This window comes from Entelurus aequoreus, linkage group LG08 (assembly GCF_033978785.1).
Source record: "Entelurus aequoreus isolate RoL-2023_Sb linkage group LG08, RoL_Eaeq_v1.1, whole genome shotgun sequence".
NCBI lineage: Eukaryota > Metazoa > Chordata > Actinopteri > Syngnathiformes > Syngnathidae > Entelurus > Entelurus aequoreus.
Window position 1 is genome coordinate 58985480 of NC_084738.1, and position 7500 is coordinate 58992979.

At 31.2% G+C, this 7500-nt stretch overlaps 1 protein-coding gene across 2 annotated transcripts in view; it reads right to left on the minus strand.

Moving 5' to 3' along the window:
* Window positions 1-1352: 1352 nt before the first annotated feature.
* LOC133656105 (electrogenic sodium bicarbonate cotransporter 1-like) overlaps window positions 1353-7500 on the minus strand; it is a 106940-nt gene continuing 100792 nt past the window's right edge. For both annotated transcript variants that reach the window (XM_062056934.1, XM_062056933.1), the window contains 4 exons: window positions 7426-7500; window positions 7237-7329; window positions 2328-2405; window positions 1353-2251 (listed from right to left, as the gene is read on the minus strand). The exon at window positions 7426-7500 is cut by the window's right edge and continues 339 nt beyond it. The gene's annotated coding sequence lies outside the window, so the exon portion shown is untranslated. The remainder of the gene's footprint in view (window positions 2252-2327; window positions 2406-7236; window positions 7330-7425) is intronic.

The window sequence follows — 7500 nt, forward strand, 5'->3', positions numbered from 1 at the left end:
TGTGCAAATGCTGGCTGTGCTTTGTTGTGGAAGCACTGGAAGACGTTTTATATAAACAAACATCAAAAATCAGAAAAATATGATCACATTTGAAAGGATTATCCGACTCGAGAGGTGCGCTACTGATCTTTGTCTCGGTTGTTCAATTGCTAAACTTCGATTATTCACTGTAGATGTACTTCAAAAGTAGGCTTTAAAAAACACGAATAAAATGTCTTTGGAGAAAATAAAAATAAAAGTTCATCTTTGGAGGATTTAGCATTTAAAACAAATTAGACTTTTTCCACTGTACATGTACTTCAAAAATAGGCTTTAAAAACACAAATAAAATGTGCTGTGTGTGTGTATATATATATATATATATATATATATATATATATATATATATATATATATATATATATATATATATATATATATATATATATTATATATATGTGTGTATATACATACATATACATATTTGCATATAGATATATACATATATACATGCATATACATATATACATACATACATACATATATATATGCATATACATATATACATACATACATATATATATGCATATACATACATACATACACATATATATGCATATACATACATACATACACATATATATGCATATACATACATACATACATACATATATATGCATATACATACATACATACATATATATGCATATACATACATACATACATATATATATATGCATATACATACATACATACATATGCATATACATACATACATACATACATATATATGCATATACATACATACATACATACATATATATGCATATACATACATACATACATACATATATATGCATATACATACATACATACATATATGCATATACATACATATATATATATGCATATACATATATACATACATACATATATATATATACATTCATATACATACATATATATATGCATATACATATATACATACATATATATACATGCATATACATATATACATACATACATATATATGCATATACATATATACATACATATATATATGCATATACATATATACATGCATATACATATTTACATACATACATACATATGCATATACATACATACATACATATGCATATACATACATACATACAGTATATATGCATATGTATGTATGTATGTATATGCATATGTATGTATGTATGTAAATATGTATATGCATGTATATATGTATATGCATATATATATGTATGTATATATGTATATGCATATATATGTATGTATGTATATATGTATATGCATGTATATATATGTATGTATATATGCATATACAGACATATGCATATACATATATATATATACATATGTGTAGCTGGGATAGGCTCCAGAACCTCCGCGACCCCGTAAGGAACAAGCGGTAGAAAATGGATGGATAGATATACACATATATATATGCATATACATTTGTATACATATATACACACATACATATATATGCATATACATATAAATACACACATATACACATACATATGTATATATATATAGAATAATATACATATATATAGAATAATATACATATATATAACAAAATTATATATATCTACAAGAAAACATTTTAGATTTTGCATAGTGCTATTTTGGGTAGAAAAAAAATCTATGTTTTGGTCAGAAATATAATTGCACATCTGATGTTTTTAAAATATATAAATGTCTGGCACCTACTGAGAAATGAGAGGTAGAACTACATTTAAGAAAATAATAATTACGATACATGAAGGGCGCCCTAAAAAAAGGGCAAGACCCTTTGAGACCATGCGGACTACAATTAAAGACGAAATTAGCAATAAAATAAATATGCAAACAAGACGATTAAATATAATTTTGAGTTAAAAAAAATGGTTGATTGCATTGTTTAGGGGGGGAAGAAAAAAAAACAAAAAACAATAAGACATCTGTTGCTTCCTCAAATGCATCTGACGATAATCAGCTGAATGCTAAATAAATTAGCACAATATTAATAATGTGCTGCCTCACAAAATATGCGAGGCTTCATCAGACAACAAAACAAAAAAGTCGTTCCAGCCATTGTGATTTTAAAAATACCTCTAAGGAAATTGTATCAAATAAAAATAGAAAATATTTAAGTTGCTCTTCAAACTTTCACAGGTCAGTTTCGGACGCTTTCTTCCAGAAGAAGCAATTGTCCTCGGTGTCGCCGTCTATCCGGACCTGAGGGGAACCTTTCAGGTAGGAACCTTTCTCAAGGCTGGGAGAGGGGAAAACAAAGGAAGTAAAGGTCATTTTCAGAAGAACGTCGGAACTTGTCGGCCGGCGTCACTCACGTACTCGGCCACCGTGGACGACTCCAAGCGGTGCTCAGCACGGCGAATGGGCGCCAAGGAAAGTCTGCGATTCAGTTCCTGCAAGGGGCGGAGTCAGAGAGTTAGAGAAAATTACGGAAGGGGACACTGAAGAATCTTGCAAGAAATGTCACATTCGGTCGAGTCAAAATGTGGAACAATATTCGCAAAAAACCAAGAAGATGTTTACGATCAAGTTGACAATCGAGAATAGTCGCATTTTCTTGAGAAAAAAACTTGCAATTCCATTTCCAAGAAAAAAGTCGTAACTGTATAGAAAAAAGTTGACGTTACAAATTCCTGCAAAAAACAAATATCGCAATCTTTCAAGAAAAAAAACTGCATTTTTCAAGAAAATGTATAGTAAACTAACACAAACGCAGAATTGCTCTTTAATGTTATTCGTAAACACCTTTTTTCACAGAGAAAAAGATGACGATAACGATCTTTCAAGAATCGAGTCACATTGAAGAAAAAAACAGATTCTTACTTTTCTCACGGAAAGTCGCAACATTGCTCGAAAAATATTTCCCCCGAAAAAATATGACCGTCAAACCTTTCCGGAATAAAGTTGTATTTCACTAAGGGGAAACAAATCTGCACGGAAATATCCCCAAATTTTATTATCACAACCTTTGAAGAACAAAAGTCGCAATGTTACTCAGAAGTAGATTCACTTGGAATTTGTCATTGGAGAAAAAAAAGTTGTAGACTTCTACAAATAACCTGATTGTAACAAAGTATCCAACAACCAAACATAATTTATAATTTTTTTTAAATCTAAAACAATTTAGAGTATTCGACAGCCGAACATAATTTTTTTTTAAACATCTGAAACAATTTAGAGTATCCTATAACCGAATAATTTTTATTGTAAACATCGGAGACGAATAAGAGTATCCCACGACGACCTAACATGCAACTGTTTGTAAAAGTTGTAAAAATGTTGCGATGTTACTCAGAAGTAGATTCACTTGGAATTTGTCATTGGAGAAAAAAAAGTTGTACACTTCTACAAATAGTATCCGATAACCAAACATACTTTTTTTTTGTAAAAATCTAAAACAATTTAGAGTATTTGTCGACCGAACATAATTTTTTTTAACATCTGAGACAATTTAGAGTATCCTATGACCAAACAACATTTTTATTGTAAACATCGAAGACGAATAAGAGTATCCGACGACCTAACATGCAACTGTTTGTAAAAGTCGTAAAAAAGTTGCGATATTACTCAGAAGTAGATTCACTTGGAATTTGTCATTGGAGAAAAAAAAAGTTGTACACTTCTACAAATAGTACCCGACAACCAAACATAAATTTTTTTTGTAAAAATCTAAAACAATTTAGAGTATTCGACGACCGAACATAATTTTTTTTTACATCTGAGACAATTTAGAGTATCATATGGCCGAACAAAATTTTTATTGTAAACATCGAAGACGAATAAGAGTATCCGACGACCTAACATGCAACTGTTTGTAAAAGTCGTAAAAATGTTGCGATGTTACTCAGAAGTACATTCACTTGGAATTTGTCATTGGAGAAAAAAAAGTCGTACACCTCTACAAATAGTATCCGACAACCAAACATACATTTTTTTTGTAAAAATCTAAAACAATTTAGAGTATTTGACGACCGAACATAATTTCTTTTAACATCTGAGACAATTTAGAGTATTCGACGACCGAACATAATTCATATTGTAAACATCGAAGACGAATAAGAGTATCCGACGACCTAACAAGCAACTGTTTGAAAAAGTCGTAATGTTACACAGAAGTAGATTCACTTGGAATTTTTCATTGTAGAAAAAAAAAGTCGTACACTTCCACAAATAGCCCGATTTGAACAGGGTATCCGACAAACAAAACATACCATTTTTTTTCCGTACACAACCAAGACAACTTAGAGTATACTTTGACGGGACAGCATTTTTTTTGGTAAACATCGAAGACAATTACGAGTATTCCATGACCGAACATACCAATTTTTGTAAAAATTGGGAACAGTTTACAGTATTCGATGAACAAACCTTTTTTTGTAAACATCCGAGACATTTAAGGAATGTGAATCTTTGGGCACCTAACAATTCGAACGGATTACGATTCCTGGGGTGGCGATTGGATTCAGAATGAATTCTTGATTCAAACTGATTCTCGCAATGTATTATTTGGTATAATGATTATAATGAAACTTTTTCAAAACATATTACAAGACAGAAATTTTCCTTCTGGCTGCACGAAGATGGCCTAAAATTAATTTTAAAAAATGAATTCTAATAAAAATAAATAAATAAACTTACAAAAGTATCCGACGACCGAACATGAAACGGTTTGTAAAAGTTGCAAAAAAGTCACAAAGTTACTCAAAAATAGTTCCACATTGAATTTTTCATTGAAGAAAAAAGGTCGTACACAGTATCCGACAACCAAAACATACCATTTTTTTGTAAAAATCTAATACAATTTAGAGTACCCCATGACTGAACATAATTTTTATTGTAAACATCGCAGACAAATAAGAGTATTCGACGACGGAACATGCAAATGTTTGTAAAAGTCGTAAAAAAGTCACAATGTTACTCAGAAATAGTTCCAGTTTGAATTTTTCATTGAAGAAAAAAAGTCGTACACAGTATCCGACAACCAAAACATACAATTTGTGTAAAAATCTAAAACAATTTAGAGTATCCTATGACTGAACATAATTTTTATTGTAAACATCGCAGACAAATAAGAGTATTCGACGACCGAACATGCAAATGTTTGTAAAAGTCGTAAAAAAGTCACAATGTTACTCAGAAATAGTTCCACTTTGAATTTTTCATTGAAGAAAAAAAGTCGTACACAGTATCCGACAACCAAAACATACAATTTGTGTAAAAATCTAAAACAATTTAGAGTATCCTATGACTGAACATAATTTTTATTGTAAACATCGCAGACAAATAAGAGTATTCGACGACCGAACATGCAAATGTTTGTAAAAGTCGTAAAAAAGTCACAATGTTACTCAGAAATAGTTCCACTTTGAATTTTTCGTCGAAGAAAAAAAGTTGTACACTTCCACAAATAGCCTGATCTGACAGTTGTACCCAACAACCAAAACATTTTTTTTTTTGTGTAAAAATCCAAAACAATTTTAAGTATCCTTTGACCGAACATCATTTTTATTGTAAACATCAAAGACAAATAAGAGTATCCAACAACCGAACCTGCAACTGTTTGTCAAATTCGTAAAAAAGTCACAATGTTACTCAGAAATAGTTCCACTTTGAATTTTTCATTGAAGAAAAAAAACCTGTACACAGTATCGGACAACCAAAACATAAAATTTTTGTGTACAAATCTAAAACAATTTAGAGTATTTGACGACTGAACATAATTTTTTTAAACATTTGAGACAATTCAGAGTATCCTATGACCGAACATAATTTTTATTGTAAACATCGAAGACAAGAGTATCTGATGACCGAACATGCAATTGTTTGAAAGTCGTAAAAACGTCACAATGTTACTCAGAAATAGTTCCACTTTTAATTTTTCTTCAAAGAAAAAAAGTTGTACACTTCGACAAATAGCCTGATTTGACAGTTGTATCCGACAACCAAAACATACAATTGTTTTGTAAAAATAGTATTCGAAATAAAATAACTTTGAATTTTTCATTTAAAAAAAAAAAAAATGTCGTACACATATACAAACAGCCAGAATTGTAAACAAATACAAAATAATCATATTTTGTAGAGAAAAAAGTGGCAATGGTGTAAACATTTTCTAATGAAAAATATGACGATTATTATTATGGACGTATGATAACAATCTTCAGGTTATTCTCAAGAAAAAAAAGTCATAAATGTATTCAAAAAGTCACGTTATTTTGCAAGGTCTTAGACAAAAAAAGTGAACATTTTCCCAGAGAAAAAAAAATTCTTATTTTTACGGGGAAAAAAACAATCGGAAACTTGTTATTCGATACTCGCAAACACATTTTCTTCGAAAAAAATGACAATATTTCGACAATAATCAATTAATTAAAAAGTTGTACACACAAATGCGAAAAGTAACACGTAAAAATGACCATGAACTCCAAAATAGTATGCAGTACATAATATATAAATATAATGAGAATAAAGTTGTACTTAGTCGAGAGAGAAAACGTTATTAGTTATTTGCGTGCATTATTAACGTATGTTATGATATGCATTAGGGCAGTGGTCCCCAACCTTTTGTACTTGCGGACCCGGTCAATGCTTGGGGGGGGGGGTAGGGTGTTGTAGTAAAAAATGTTTATTTTATTTAATTTTTTTTGTCATAAAGAAATACAATCATATGTGCTTACGGACTGTATCCCTGCAGACTGTATTGATTTATATTGAATATATAATGTATATATTGTGTTTTTTATGTTGATTTAATTAAAAAAAAAAAAAAAAAAAATTTCTTGTGCGGCCGTGGCCCGGTACTAATCGGTCCATGGACCGGTACCGGGCCCGGTGGTTGGGGACCACTGCATTAGGGCATTATAACTTGAGTTGATTTATTTGGAAAACCTTGTTACATTGTTTAATGCATCCAGCGGGGCATCACAACAAAATTAGGCATAATAATGTGTTAATTCCACAACTGTATATCGGTATTGGTTGGAATCGGTAATTAAGAGTTGGACAATATCGGAATATCGGATATCGGCAAAAAAGCCATTATCGGACATCTCTAATTGGGATATATATGGATATGGTTTTATCGTCCAGCTCTACTATGCATGTGATAAAAACAAAGTCAATGTAAAAAGGAGGGGGTTGACACACATAAAAAGGTGCAGGGAGGGTAAAATAGGGAAGATGAAGCAGCAGCAAAAGTATCCCACTAGCCAGATTTGTACTCACTATTTAAAGCTTTTTCACCAACATGGGCTCCTGCTCCATCAAATCCATAGAGATTTTTATACTGGGCACATTTTCATGGTAAGGATAGTCGGACTGTGGGAGGAGGGAAGGGACGACATTTAAAAAAGGAACACCACAACAACAACAACAACAACAACACAACGACAAATGGAGAAACTTTGAACTCACAAAGTCGTTCTCAGAGTCGATGCTGCCCTTCTTCTTGTGCTTCTTCTTCTTCTCGTCCTCCTTCTTCTTCTTGTC